At 38.1% G+C, this 16,733-nt stretch overlaps 1 long non-coding RNA gene across 1 annotated transcript in view; it reads left to right on the top strand.

Moving 5' to 3' along the window:
• The first annotated feature begins 685 nt into the window (after window positions 1-685).
• LOC148142273 (uncharacterized) overlaps window positions 686-16,733 on the top strand; it is a 107,170-nt gene continuing 91,122 nt past the window's right edge. Inside the window, exons 1-2 of the long non-coding RNA XR_015752102.1 lie at window positions 686-774; window positions 2,880-2,955. This is a non-coding gene — a long non-coding RNA (uncharacterized LOC148142273). The remainder of the gene's footprint in view (window positions 775-2,879; window positions 2,956-16,733) is intronic.

Below are 16,733 nucleotides of genomic sequence, written 5' to 3' on the forward strand. Positions count from 1 at the left end.
TTTCCCGATCTGTTTTACTCACCTGATCTGACCAGTGCTTCCTTTTTGTGGACAGTAGAAGCCACGATCACATAATTGGCACGTGTGAAGGCCAACAGTGGAAAAGGTTCCAAATGGGCAGATCTCAGGTACTGAGGCAGTTGAGGAACACTTATAACCAGCTGGACAGGGAATACAGGAGGTGGCATTACCCAAGGAATACTGCCCGGGCTTACACGGCACTGGGTCTGAAAGGGGAATGGTTATTAGTAGTGTTTTAAAAAAGAAAATTAAATCACTCACGCACGTCTAGTAGGCATTATAGTTTTACAGCAAGCCATTTGGTTATTTTAACAACTGTATCGGTTAATGTAAACTGACATAATTCAGCAATAAGCACTTATGTCCTTTAATCCTAGGTTGGGCCACAGCAATGGAAAGTCTTGATAAGTTCAATGTGAAGCATTCTGAATGAGAGCAGTGTAAGGTCTAATTTCACCAGTGGATGGAGCTATTGCTGTAACTGCTGTAGCCTCGTGAATCTTTTAAAATAAGACTTCAATTTTGCAGACACCTTGTTGAAAGATGACCAAAAATCTTTGTTTTCAGAGGACAGTTTGAGTTTCATCATCTGTAGAAAGGTCAAGCAACGGGGGAGGCTGATGAAGCAATCAGTTTGAAGAATCCTCTCGGGGGTGAAAAATCAGGAAATTTAAACTATTAGATAGAGAGTGAAATAAAAATTGGGATACGTTCAGGAAGAAACTTAAGTGGAAACAAAAACTTCTACATAAGGTACATTTTATTTTAAATCAGCATTATCTATATTTTATGAATGGATTATGTGAAGCTGTCTGGTATAGTTACATACTCTGATCACTAGATGGCTTTGTGACTTGTTTCTGGCATCTATGATTATAAGGAACTGGAGCAAGAGTCAGCCATTTGACCTCTTGAGTCTTCTACAGCATTTAATAAAATCACCTGAATGTTCCTTTAGCTCCTCTTTCCTGCCTGTCCTCCCTTACCTTTATCTCCTGAATTGATCAAAAACCTTTCTCACTCAGCCCTGAATACATTCAATGACCCAACCTTTACTGCTCTCCAGAGAGGAGAATTCCAAAGTTCAAAGTCCCTCTAAGTGAAAAAAAACTTCTCATTTTTGTCTTAAGTGGCAGCATATTTATTTTTAAACCTTGACCGTTAAAGTCTGGATTCCCTGCAAGACTCAGCATTCATCCTGTCAAGTTCTCTCAGAATCTTACATTTTTCAATAAGCTTGGACTTAATCTGCACAACCTTTCCTCAAAGGCATCCCTTCTATCCTAGAAAACAACTAAAAGAACCTTCACTGGACTGCTTCCAGTGAATTTATCTCCATCCTTAAGTAATGAGAGCAAAACTGTGAAAGGTACCCCAGATGAAGTCCCAGTAACAATAAGTCTGCATTTTCATACGTTTATCCTCCTTACAATAAAGGCCAACATTATTCCATTTGCTTTCTCAATTATTTGCACTTTTTGTGATTTAAGTACCAGGGCATCCAAATCTCTGTACTACTGAGTAGTGCAATCGCTCTCTATTTAATCAATAATATTTTCCAATCTGCTAGCTAATAAAAACAAATTTACATCAATTGGTAGTAGCAATGACATGGTCAAGATAATAATGATATGGGTACTTTTATGATTAATACCTTTATTCATTTCCAATACTTAGCTATGTGTATCATAATCATTAGTTTTATTTATACCTCAATTATTTTCATTGTTGCCTTCATAACTGACGTCAATGCCAATCAGAATCAGACATTTTCGGAGGGGACATATAGTGGGCAACTTTTCAATTTTAGTTGCAGTTTTGAATGCAGTCCAGAAAACCAGATTTTCTTTTTCTTCCTTGTCAATTCACTTTCCTCACCACCTCTTTAGGACATCTTGTGCTTTGGTTCCCATGACTATATAAAGATTCTTGCATCTTTTGCATGGTTGACTGTGAGTGTTGCCAACTTTACTTTTGAGCTGCATCATGCACACATGCACAGTGGTATAGTGGTAATGTCATTGGATCAGTGATTAAAAATGCTTAGGAATGGACAAAAAAAATGGTGGCCTTGCCAGTATTACCTAATTCTCACCAGTAACAAAAACACAAACACACACGAGATCATGGGCTGATAAAGTAGGAGCTAGAAGTCTGCATGATTTCCCTTCTTGTATACTTAGAGATCTTAATGCCAATTGCAGTGTCTCAGCAATGGCACAATGCATGCCTATCAAATCAGCACAGTTTTACAGGGATCTATCTGGTCTTTATTGTTCAGTCGTGCATTTGATAAACTCACTTGTCATGCGAAACAAGAAGTGCCTGTATCTTTGGAAACTGCCAACTCTAAGATCTATACTTCATATCTCTATGCATCTATTTATAACATTTCACTTTTATATTCCAATTGTTTGCTAAGTCTTACATTGTACAGCAAACTTTGTTTTAATTGGCACCTTATGAACTGGCAGTCTCAATAAACTGGCAAATGCTATATACCTCAAATACTTGAAGTTTACTATATTTTCATGGTCTCTGTGAATTTCAAGTAGTGAAAAGGCTCTGTTCCAGTAAATTTTATTTAAGACAAAGTTGCATTATTATTTATGTGATTTATGCTATAAATGAAGTATAACAGTGATGTGTATACCCCTGCATTATGTTTCTATTCATTAGTGCATGATTTTACATTGATTATATTTGATCAACCATACACTCCTGATCTGAGAGGTGCCAGTTAATAAAACATTATTAATAATAAAAAACGTTTGCCATAAATACATGTTGTTAAGAAGAAAATACATTTTTTGAACTGTACAGGATTTCACAGTTGAAATTTTATTTTCTCAAAACAGACTAACCATCCTTTGGATCTGGACAGGCATAACCAGCAGGACAGAAGACACATCTCTCTGTGAAGGAGTCTTTGCTGTAAGTACCCAATGGACAAGAGGTACAGAATATAGATCCAAGGGAGCTACATAAAAAGGGAGAGAACGGGGTTAAAATTACATACCAGTACACACCTTTGCTTATTTACTGCTACAGCCACAAACTCCTGTTATAGAGGGTGGAACTTTCCCTCCAAGGCTAGAAAAAATAACTTGGGATTGTTATTGGGTCCCCAAGAAAACAATCACTCAACTTGGATTTTCTTTCCACAACTCATTTCAATGTTAAAAATTGATTAATTGGCCACATCACTGCTAGTGGGGGTGGGGAACTCTTTACAGGGCAACCTGTGGCTAGTCCAGGGAGCTAGGCAGGTAAGAAAGGCCTCCAGACTAGCCAAGAGCACCAGAGCTCCACCCAATCTCCCAGATTACCACACCCACAAATCGTGTTCTGCTCACAGAAACTTGATTCCTGTCACCCAAACTACAGCACCCTCCTCCCTCCCAAACAAAGGGAACCTGAATGCGTTAGATCATTCCTTTCAGGCTACCTAAGTGTGGCACTTATTGAGCCTGATTGTCGATTGGCAGTGTGTGTTTGAGGAATGGTGAGGTAAATCTGCTGGCCTCCAGTCCCATCTTGATAAAAATATCCTGGAGGTGGGGAACTGGCACACTGGATGGTGTAGCTATATTTAACTTATGTCCATTTCCATTCCTAGTTACAGAAGGGGCCAGATATCAAGCAGTTTTCAGCAGGATGTTCACCCAGTGAATGATCTAATTATGCTGAGAGAACCCTGACCTATTATACGAGCCATAGATAGTTGAGCCATCATTCTGAATCGGGTTCAAACCTCCATCGAATAGGTCGAAGGTCAGTGTGATAAATCTAAATAACAACTATTCCCTTAAACCAGGTTACATTACAATCATGTCCCAGGAGAAACATTTGTTACTTTGATTTTTTGTACAGAACAGAATTATCCATCACTTTAAAGAGATCTGCTGAAAGACAGTAAAGTGGAGAATAGAAGAGAGCAGGTCAGACATAAGAAAGTAAGGGGATGAGCTTCCATTACAAAAGTATTTACTATGATTTCAGAATGTCTAAAAACACTTCACAGTCAATGACATACTTTTCAAAATGTTGTCACTGTTGTGATGTAGAAAACACAGCTAATTTGCATATTGCAAACTGAATCAAAACGCAATGTGATATAAAGACCACAAATCACGAACCTGAATGATCCTTTGGTGCAAATCCTCGGGTCTAAAGCAGGGTCACTGCAAAAGAAACCCGCTGGGCAGATGCTGCATATGGTCCCTCCAGTTTGATTTGAGTATGTGCCAGATGGGCAAGGTTGGCAATAGATTTCACCCACTGGACTGTAGCTTCCTCTTTTACAGAGCTCAGGGGACAAGCTTGGGTCAATACAACTGTTACCTGAAAAACAGTGAATCCAGAACAAATCCGTTTGATTGTTACAATCAGAGTTGACTTCATAACTTATCGGTAGTAATGGTCCAGTGGCATTATTGATGGGCTGTTAATCCAGAGACCCAGGTAATGTTCCCGGTCTTGAATCCAGATGGTAGAATTTGAATGCAATAAAAATTTGGAATTAAGAGTTAATGTTGACCATGAATCCATTGCTGATTGTCGGAAGAACTCATTTGGTTCAATTATATCCTTTAGGGAAAGAAAGTACCATCCATACCTGGTCTGGTCTATATGTGGTTCCAGACACACAACAATGTGGTTGACTCTTTACTGTCCTCTGGACAGTTAGGAATAGGCAATATATGCTGGCAAAGCCAACGAGGTCTTCACCCCATGAATTAATAATGTAAGTAAGAGGGTCATCTGGATATATTGGTTTCTGCTGGGTGATGGAGGATCATTTGAGGAAAATCTTAGCCATTTATCAACTAACACTCAATCCTTAGCCTCCTGAATGATGTTTAATTCCAGATTATTGAAAATATGTTGGCTAACTTTAATCTAATTGAGCAACAAAATGAGGAGTCTTAACATTGAGATCAAGCTTTACCTATTTAGATTTAATTTCTTTCAGTGGGTGTATTGGATTTACATCAATTAAATTACTAAAGCAATGGAATGTACACAATTATGAGACTAGTTCCTGCTGCCTGAAGTTGGTAGACCTGAGGTAAATGACCAGTTCTGCCTTTTCCTTAGATTGGGAAAATGGGAGTTTTAGGCATGTCTGCTACAGGTTACATTTTATTGTTAAGCAAATATCTCTGGAAGGAGGGTTTGTGTATGTATCACTGGGTGGTAACCCTGCCTCTGAACATGGAATTCTGGGTTTGCTCCATACTGTAGGACTTGATGGCTATGGAAAGTACATTTATAATGTGACCTGCAACTCCTTCCAATTCGCCAAAGTCAGTTAGTAAGAGCTGGACAATCTTCAAATCAGCCATTCTTAATGTGGAGTAGCTCTCTGGAAGCTACTGATGACAGGCTAATAACCTGGTCCAGGAGAAACTATCTACAGAAATGGACAAAACCTTGTGCATTGCCTATGTCATTAGATCTGACAAATTTCTAAGCCGATAGGTCATTAATGGGTGAAAACTATTTCACGCTGCAGGAAATTAAAAAAAAATTAGTTTTGCACCAGTTGCTGCCAAACGTTTACAAACCAGTATCTTGAGGTTTCACTTCGACTCAGCAAAATCAGTATCAGGTGGCATTATACATGAACGGCAGCATTGCTATGTGCATTAAACTGAATCTGATCTTATTTGACATAAACTACTCAGTTGAAATCACTTAGAGAGTAGCTTCAACTCCTAATATGAGGACACTTGTTTCAAGTCAATTTTGTTGTTAATTCCAATTTCTATTCTTAATATTACTGAGATACAACTGCTCAGAAACCCAGACTCTATGGCTAGCTGTTGCAAAAGATAAACTGAAGACAAAAAGCTAAGATATTGTGGTAGATTTTCAGTTTGTTGCCCAAGGCTGAAAACTAGGTTGCCCATTATAGAAACTTGTGGAATAAATGGTTCATTATCAATTTATGCTAAGAGTAGCTACAGAGCATGCGCATGAGGATCAATGCCAGGATTCCAGAATATATCCTATCGTATCATATTCTGGATGTATTAGTGCTTAATAAAGCTTGTTAAGGTTCTCACTCACAAGAGCATAGACTTCATCTCACTACATAAGCCAGTTGGTTTCAACAGAAGGCAGTTAATTCATTAATGCCAATTTCACACACAGACAGAAAGTTGAAAATCTGACCCATTTGTCTTTTATATTATTATTATGTAGCAAATCAAGTTTATTTTAGGAAGCTTAGATATCTTATGATGTGATACTAAAATTGCTGATGGCCCCAGATTTGATTTGGATATGTACCGCACCACTGCAGGAAAGGACCATTGCTTGCAGGTATCATAAATTATACATGTCATAGTTTGTGTATCCTACAAAATAAAATGATTTATTAAACATTCATGGTGTTTATTACAGGCGCTCTATACACTTTAAAGTGCTTGCACTCACATTGCCAACATAATATATTTAGATCATCTGCTTTCAGTCATACTGTACAGCTGAATAATAGAGCAGCACTCATTTTTTATTCAGCATCTAAATTCTAAAACACCTAATGTGAATTGCTCGTCCGTTTTTGGCAAAGCTTTTTCATAGTAAAATATGCATTAAACTCTTCCAAGGAAGGGTCCTAAGTCTGAATGGCATTTCTTTGTGATAGTCTCACACAAATTGTCAGATTATTTTGTCCATATAAATATCCCACTACATAGAGTGATACATAATCAAATGCAAACATTACCTAAACTAATGTTGAAATACAACATAAATACACATTTCATTCCTCAGCCACAATAAAATAAGTTAAAATGCAAAGGCTCTAAATATATTGGAGCATTGCAATAAAAAACCCAGATGAAGAAGATGCACTTCAGTTCTGATTAGATAACAATTCATTCCATGGATAGTCAAGCTGTGGGATGTGCAAGATAATTAGGCAAAAAAGCACAACATCTCAAGAGTTCTGTATCTTTGCTGCATTTTGTTCTGTATATTTTAATTTATTGGCAGAATTGAGCAAATACAACATTCTTTCCCTCAATTTCCTTGCAATGCTTGATTCAGACAGAGATTTCCTGGGAGTATATCAATTTGCACAGACAACTTTAATGCTTTGAAAGGTGACAGGATTTTTTTGAAGATTAAAGTATTTAGCCTAAACTTAAAATTTTAACATGATTATTAAGTTACATCTCGAATGATTTATCTCGATAAAATGCCCTTTATAATTTGCACTCCATTTTGTGCAATGCAATACTGGTCAATCAAAGCATACTTAAAGTGAAGACATGAAATCACATTCAAGAGATAAACTACATATCACTTGGGTTTCACATCCACTGCAATAAAATTGCAGCCACTGCAAGCCAAGGCTAAACAGTTCCCTGGTGGTTCATAGAACACAGCTTAATGTTAACTGAGAACTGATAGTCCTGTCACCTGTCAGCTTTTGTGACAAAAGGGAAGAATGTACTTTTATGTAACGTGTCTCAGACTCTTGGGATGTTCTGAAGCACTTCACAGCCAATAAAGTATCTTTGATGTTCAGTTCCTATTCAGTGTGCAGTCACAACTGCAGCCAGTATGAGCTCAGAAAGATTCCAGAAACAGTGAATCTACAACAAGAGCAAGTTAGCGGCTAGCAATTTTGCAGTGTGTAACTCGGATTCTAACTTTGAAAGCCTGTCCACCATCTAGATGGCACAAGTCAGGAGCGTGATGGAATAGCGTCCATTTGCAGCTCCAAAAACACTCAAGAAACTTGACAAAGTCCAGGACAAAGTTTGACTGGTGCCCTATCACAAGCATCCACTACTTTCACCAGCAAATCATCACAGTAATAGTGTGTACCATGTATGCACAAAATGCACAGCAAAAATTTACTAAGCCTTCTTAGCCAACACTTTCCAAGCCTATGAGCACTTGCATCTAGAAGGACAAGGACAGAAGATACATGGGTACACCATGTTACTGGAACAGAATTCAAACATTATCCATTTGGAATATTGTGCTGTTGCTTTGTGGACCTTGTAGTCATAAAAAGACCAGCCAAACATAAAAAGACCATTTGACAAAATGACTTCTCCAGCCACTTTTGACTGAAAGGGCTATTAAAATTATTCAGATTATATCTGAAGTGGTACTGTTAGCCCACCATTTATATCATACATACAAAGAATGGGTTGATCAGGGCATAGAACTCTAATGTACTTGAGGAGGTACTAGTAGTTATGTTTATCTACTAAGGACCTCTGGAAAAAGAGATAGAAACCAATTTTTGAATTGAAACAGACTTTGGCAATTCAATTGGCAAGTCACATGACCAAAACCCACTCTGACCAATGTAATTCTTATCTCAGGACACCATTGCTTTGATCTGGTAAGGATCTAGTTACTGTTAACATTGGTCTGCTAAGATCTAAGATCTGTTAACATAACATCAGACTTCAGGCTGAGCTAAGCCGGTCTCAAATTTCAATCTCTTCAAAACTTGGTTTATGGCAGAAATTTACATTCATCTGAAAAGAGAACCAACTCCATGTTGTTCTGTCTGTGACAACTATGAAAAGGAATTCTTCCATAAACTCCTGCCTCCAGTCAATGGTACTCACCTGCACCCACTTTCCTGTAGAAAACTAGATCCACTGGACAAAGGTCACATGTGTTAATGCCCAAATCTTTGTTTCTTAACCTATTCTTAATTACAACCTGTTCCTTATCTTTCTTTCTTCCTTGTTTATGGATCTGTTGTGACAATCATCCCCTGAGTTTGAATGCATGTGTGAAACATTCTTTTGTTTTAATCTAAAAGGTTTCCTGTAGTCAATTTTAAATTAGACTTTGCAAACCAAGCATTCATGGGTGGGGGTGGGGATAAACACCACAGCCAATGTCAAAAGTTGCAGAAGAAAATATAAAAGTAAAACATCTGCTTATGGATAAAAAATAAAATAATTTAATTGACCTCTTCCTTTTGTCCATGACAACACCAACCTGCATTTTCTCCATGATCCATATTCCGTCTGTAATCTTTATATTGTTGCACCATCCTCCAGCCTTATATTCTGGCCATTTAATCCTCTAATTCTGCCTTCCTGTGCATTCCTTTCTTTGTCTAATCAAACATTTTGGAACTCCCAGTCCAAAACTCTCTGCCTCTTGATTAACTTCCTCTTCTTTTAAAGATAAAAAAATTATATTTTCCAACATTTCATTTTGATATGACATTCTATGAGCTCTACTGGCCCTGCCTCACCTGTTTCAGTGTCTGTTGCACCTGGTAAAATCACTTGGAATGTTTTGTACATTAAAATTGCTACAGAGGTACACTGAACCTTGCTTTGAACATGTTTAGAGTATTGTGTATGCTTGTAGTCTCCATGTTATAAAATAGGGCTTGGAAAAAGTGGAAACTCAATTTGCAAAAAATGATGCCAAATCCTTGTAGCTACAACTATCAGGGGAAACTGAACAGATGGAACTCCTTTCTCTGGAAGAGGAAGACCTAGGATAATTATGAAATGTTTGATAGGATAAACAAACAGAAGGTATTTCTAGCTGTGGGGAATTCCACAATCAGATCCATAAGTATACAATAGTCACCACTAAATTCAGTAATAGAGGCAGGAGCTGCTTCTTTACTCAGATTGTGAGATTGTGGAATACACTATGTTATTATCCCAACTAATGGTAATACTAGACCAGTCAGATCCCAGAGTGAAATCTGAATTGATAACTTTCTCGTGATACTTCTTTACCTTGATGGCCAGTTACTAAACATATTCACAAAAGGTGACCAATTTACTTTTAACAAAAATAATTACAAGGTTACTGCATAAAAGAATAAAAAGAATGTTACGTTATAAAGAATTATCTGAAATGATCTTAATGCAAATATCAGAAATAAAGATTTAGCTCTTTCACCTTTAATGACTTTGCAGATACTGAAAGTTCAGTGAAAGATCATTCTATTTTCATTTTAAACTGACTTGTTCCTTGGATATGGCTGTAATTGCTTTATTTTTAGCAAACCTCTGCATTAACTTGGTTTTATTTCTTCTGTAAATATCTATTACGAAGATCCCGAAACCAATTGTCAATACAGCTCACTTATGCCTCAACATTAATTCCCCTTGCACAGGCTTCTGTCTCTGGAACTTTTCTCTCACTAAGATTAAGCCTCTCAGGCCTTCTTTTTTTTTGCCTTGACTGATTTGGAGCCTGCTAAACTGCATTGCTGCTTTATTATCCTTTCTCTTTCTGAATTATCTACTTCTCATTCTGAAAGAAACACGCACTCTCTCTGCCCTTTTGAACTGTTTCGTCTTTCGAAAATAACTTGTTTCTGTCTTTGTCTTCCTGTGTTATAGGACACCTTGTTACTATGCAATTCTTCTTAAAAAAAGCTTCTACCTCTTTTCTAAAGCACTGAACCATTCATCTCCAGAATTTTGAAATCCTAATTTAAATGCATGCAAACAAAATTACAGCCAACAGTTTTACTCCCAGAAATTAAAAATGAAATGAAAATGATATCTTCCTTTCTTATAACATTTAGGGATACAAATCAAATGTAATTTAGTACCTGGTTCTGTTGACTGTAAACTCAGGTTTCTAAATAACGCTCATTATATATTATGAACCTTCATCATAGTTACCTTATTGAATCATGTAGTTGAATAGTGTTGATGCACTTAAGGGGAAGCTAGTAAAGTACATAGGGAGAAAGAATAGAAAGATATGTTGGCAGGATTAGATGAAGAGGAACATAGGGTCAATAGGCCATTTAACTACTTGAGCCTCTTCCACCATTAAATACATTCATGATTGGTAGGTGGCTTGAGCTGAAATATCCACCTCATCCCCATATCCTTTACCCCCTTTAGTTACAAGAATCTATCACTCTCAGATTTAAAATTAATATCTGACTAAGCAACAATTGTTACTTGTAGATGAGATTCCAAATTTCTGGCACCCTTTGTGTGTGGAAAGGCAAGATATGTCTCATGTGGAGTCAAAGCGTGGGCACATACATTTTGGACTAAATGGCCTGTTTCTTGTGTTGTAAAATGCTATATGATCCAATATAATAAAATAAGCAGAATAGCTTCACAAGAATATTAAAGATCATCACAAGTCAGGCAGCCATGGTGGAATGGTTGAAAATAAGTTGCCAGAGAATTGAAGTTAGAGCAGCTAATCATATGTTTACATGGATATGAATCGACACTGCTCCAAATTGATAAAAGCTAATAATAAATGATGCAGATTTTACAAGATGCTTTTACAAACCTGCTGGACATAAAGCACACTGTGTATTGCCTTCTGTATCTGCGTATGTTCCAAAAGGACAGGTCTGAGGAGCTGTGAGTCCTGAGGTCACACAATGTTTCCCCACTGGGCAAAGCACTGGGTCACTTGCAGGATTCTTGCAATACTCTCCACGGTTGCATTTCTTGCATTCTGCTTGCCCATGGTTGTTGGCATAGTAACCAGGAGCACAAGGGATGGGCTGAATGTTGGCCTCATAAGGGCAGTAATGTCCTGAGAAATAAAACATAGTCTGAGAGCTGGAATTTTACCAGAGGCTACAATCAGACCAGAAATCAAGCTGAATGTTTCTATTCGCAATTAAGACAATTCATATTTGAAAAGCTGAGTGCAGAAGACCTTTCTTTATCTGTACAACACCACGTGACAGCAAAAAATAAACAAAAATACAAAGCCATGAGCTTTTCAGAGCCAGCGACTGTCAACATGAATCAGGAAAGCTGTGAAAATTCATTGCCATGTTTTCAAATCCATCCCTCATACTGATGTCAAGCACTCAGATGTTTAATAACATGGACCTTCATGTTATTGAAAGGGCTATGAATGCAAATAGACATTTACAGGTTGTGTTTAGTTTGGATTTCAATTTGAAAGCTGGCATTCGTGAATGAAACAGTGACCAGGACAAATTACAAAAACAAAAAATTGCAGATGCATTGGAGCACAAATCAGAATTTATGGAATGGTTTCATATTAAGTCTACCTGAATTGACCACATTAGTCTGGCTTAACAGTGAATACTACAGCGGCTGCAGTGGTCCTAAAAGAAAGCTCACCTCAAGTTCCTTTAGGATAATGAGAATGGGTAATAACTGCCATTCTTGCCAATAGTGGCCACAGTCTGTATATAAATGAGTAAGCAGATCACAATTTTACCTAAGCAAGAGCTGGTGAGGTTTGTAAGGATTTTATTATATCCATCACTACATTAAAATATGCAAACACTATTAGATTTAATGAGCTCTATTTTCAATTCTGGTCTCCTTCTTATCTGAGGGAAGCTGTGAAACTTGAAAGGGTTCAGAAAAGATTTCCAAGGATGTTGCCAGGGCTGGAGGATTTGAGCTATAGGGAGAGGCTGCACAGGCTGGGGCTGTTTTCCCTGGAGCGTCAAACTGAAGGGTGACATTTTCGAGGTTTATAAAATCATGAGGGGCATGAATACAATAAATAGACAAGGTTTTTTTTCCTGGGATGGGGGAGTCCAGAACTAGAGGGCACAGGTTTAGGGTGAGAGGGGAAAGATATAAAAGAGACCTAAGGGGCAACCTTTTCACGCAGAGGGTGGTGCGTGAATGGAATGAGCTGACAGAGGAAGTGGTGGAGGCTGGTACAATTACAACATTTAAAAGACATCTGAATGGATATATGAATAGGAAAGGTTTAGAGAGATATAGGCCAAATGCTGGCAAATGGGACTAGGTTAGGTTAGGATATATGGTCGGCATGGACCAAAGGGTCTGTTTTTGTGCTGTACCTCTCCATGATTTTATGAGTGGAGTTCAGTGCAAAGATTTTCCCTGAGGCATGGGGTTAGTATGTATGAGATAGGGTCCCTGACCTTGACAGTGATGCAATATGTCTTCCAATGTGTATGTAGAAATATCAAGCAAGAATTGAGGAATCATTATGTGGCTGTTCCCACTGTTGAATTGCATGTGACCTTCCTGTTGAGCCTCATACATGAAAATGGCAATGATCATGAGGTGCACACTAACTCACTGCCTCAGAAAAAGGTAGAATTTTCACAACTAAAATGACTCCAGAGACCTGAACCCAGAAATACAGGCTTTCGGGAGGAATGTGTCAGATTCCAGATTACATATCCCGGACTTCTGGAGGCAGTTGACCATAAGTAATAGTGGCTACCACCAATCATGTCTACTTTTGTCAGTTAAGAGTAAGAAACATGATATCTACAGATCAGACATGGTAGGAACAAGCCTAAACTAAGAAAATGCAGAGTCAAAAATCACATGACACGGGTTATAGTCTAACAGAATTATTTAAGCTTTTCGCATCCCGCTCCTTCCTCAGACAGCTCAGCAACTGGACTATAACCAGTGTCATGTGACTTTTGACTTTGTCCACCCCATTCCAACACCTGAACCTCCACATCATTAAGAAAATGCTGGTTACCCTTTTTGGATATAGTCTATTGACATGTTTAAGGGAGGCCAGGTGTCATTTCAGGGACAAATCCTGCCTTTTTGGATTGTTTGTAGTGGACAAGATTGTGTATAAAAATGCATAAATTCTTTTGAAACTGAAATTCATTGGAACGCTAAAGAAGTCATCAAATGGAACAATCAAGTCATTTAAAACACTTCCCTTCCAAATGTTTGGAGAAACAGCTTTATCATGTTTAACAGAACCAGAGATTCCTGTGTTCCCGTTGACATAAGCCTCAGAATATAGCTACTGGATTAATGTTGCATGACTGACTTCACAACCTTCTGTTATCTTAGTCGGGTGCCTTTTAGCTCAGGGATTGATTGAGAGCTCCAAGTCATTCTAAATATTTCAAAATAGCACTTTAAAAATCCAATCCTTGTCTTATAATGGCTTAAACGAGTTAAATTTAGTGAATGGTTGTTGTAAATGAAAAGGATTGGGGATAGGAAGTAGTTTACCATGAGTTGATGCTAAATAGTCAAGGATTTGGGTGGAGGGCATGAGGTAATATGCACTTTCTTTTAATTTGTTCATGGAATATAAGCCAGCATCCTTTGCTAATCCCTAATTGCCCTGGAAAAAGTAGTGGTGAATTGCCTTCTTAAATCACTGTAGTTCTTGGGGTATAAAGATACCAACAGTGCTGTTAGCCATGATGAGCCAAGATTTTGACTTAGCAACAGTGAAGGAATGGTAATACACTTCCAAGCCAGGATGATGTGAGGTTAAGAGGGGAAAATTGCAGATGATGGCGAATCTATACATTTGGTGCCCTTTTCCTTTAAGGTGGAAGATAATATGGATTTGCTTTCAGAACCCTTGGTGAATTATTGCAACACATTTGGAGATGATACACACTACAGCCGCTGAGTGTCAGTGGTGAAGAGAGTGAATTTTGAAGTGGCAGATGTGATACCAATCAAACGGGTTGTTATGTCCTGACAAATGGAGAGCATTGCACACTCCTAACTTGTGTCTTGTAGGTGGAGGAGAAGCAATGGGGAAACTGGAGATGAGTTACTTGCCACAGAATTCCTAGCCTCTGACCTGCTCTTGTAGATATAGTATTTATGTGGCTTGACCAATATAGTATTATGTGACTTGTCCAATACAGTTCAATAGTGTACATCTCAGCACAGGAACAGGCCTTTCGGCCCACCAAGCCTGCACTGATTCCTGATCCTTATTTAGACCTGCTAACCTACTGCTCATCCAGGTCCCCATATGGATAAAAACTGCTTGAATATCTCAAGTATTGTGAATTGTGCTGAACACTGTGCTATCCTCAATGAACATCCTCACTTCAGACATTATGCTGGAGGGAAGGTCAATGATGAAGTTGTTGAAGATGGCTGGGAATGAAACAGCTGCAGAAGATTGATCCTTGGACACTACTATAAAGAACACCTGGAGTGATTTCCTGGGGGCTAAAATGGTTGACCTCTAAAAACCACAATTTTACTCCTTTGTGCCTGATATGACTCCAACCTTTATCTCCCTAAATCCAACTGACTCCAGTTTTGTGAGAGCTTCTTGATGTTATAATTGGTTAAATACAATCATTCTTACCTCATCTCTTGAGTTCAGTTCTTTTGTTCATGTTTAGAGCAAGTCTATAAAGAAGTCAGGGACCAAGTGACCATGGCATAATCCAAATTAAGTACCTGTGAGTAGATTATTTATTTGCAAGAGCTTATTGATAACATGGTTGAAAATCCCTTCTATTATTTTCCTCATGATTGACAGTAGATTGATGAAGCAATAATTGACTGACAGGACATACCTAGAATCGTACAGCATGGAAAAAAAGGTCCTTCAATCCAACAAGTCCATGCTGACCATAATCCCAAACTAAACTGTCCTACCTGCCTGCACCTGGTCCATATCCCTCCAAACATTTCTTATTCATATATTTATCCAAACATGTTTTAAATGTTGTAACGGTATACACATCCACCACTTCCTCTGGAAATTCAATCCAGACACAAAACACTCTCTGTGTAAAAAAAAAGTTGCCCCCACGTCTTTTTAAAATCTTTCTCCTCTCAAGATAAAAATATGCCCCAGGCTTGAAAACCCCACCCTAGGGAAAAGACATGTGCCATTCACCTTATCTATACGACTCATGATTTTATAAACCTTGGGTAGACTCTTATGTTGTATCTGTACTGGATTAGCTTCCATAGGGAGGCAACTAGTTCTGGAGCACAAGTCTCCAGTTCTATTGCTGAAATGTTTTCGGGGCCCCTAGCCTTTACAGTATCCAGTGTCTTCAGATATTTCTTGAAATGGCATTAAAATAGTTGAATGCAGGCATGCGATGCTGGGATCTGAGGTGAAGACCAAAATGGATCATCCAAGCAGCATTGGGGGCTAAAGGACAATGCAAATATTCAGATGTGTCTTTTACACTGATGTGCTAGGCTTCTTCATGATTGAGGATGAAAATATTTATGGAGCCTCTACCTCCATTGACTTGATTAATTGTTCACAACCATACATGGATACATGTGACAGAACTGCAGAGGTGGATTTGATCCACTGGTTGTGAAATCAGTTATTAAACTGGAAATATCATTAAATAGGTTGATATTGATTTACTTAGGAATGTTGTGTGGAAATAAGGGAATTGAATTAGGGAATGCAACAGCAACTCAGAGAAGGTCTAACATGGAAAATGATTGAAAATCCATTTGTGTCCTAGATAATTGCATCTTATTTGTTTCCTAAGTGATTAGTTCCCTGCATTCTTCCAATTATACAATGTATACAACTAGATTCTGTGAAGTGGAAAAACTGATGAAGAAAATACAGACAGGAATTATTCAAGAAATACTTTGAGGGAAAAGTACTTGATAATAAACTGTCAACTAACTATCCAAGGGAAAACTTCCAAATGGTTTTCAGTAGAATCAAATGTCACCTTCCTTTCCACATGTTGAACCCCCCTGGGAAGTGAAACCTTGAACACGAGCACGGGGTACACATAAAATGATTTAAAACAAATGAGGAAGTTGGATCTTTTGAGCTGTACTGGAGTACATCAGGAGAGGTTCATTTGATCAGATTAGGGTGTCAGTTTACTTGCTGGTCTGAGAAGACAGAAGTAGAGAATTCACTGTCCTTGTGGTCTCACAGTAATTTTTTTCTACTATTGCTTGACATTCCTGGTTCATTGTAAACATGAAAGCACTGCAGTAAAACTCTCAGTA

The sequence above is a fragment of the Chiloscyllium plagiosum genome, unplaced genomic scaffold, assembly GCF_037043375.1.
Source record: "Chiloscyllium plagiosum isolate Xiang-an unplaced genomic scaffold, Cpla_swu_hap1 HiC_scaffold_29, whole genome shotgun sequence".
Classification (NCBI taxonomy): Eukaryota; Metazoa; Chordata; class Chondrichthyes; order Orectolobiformes; family Hemiscylliidae; genus Chiloscyllium; species Chiloscyllium plagiosum.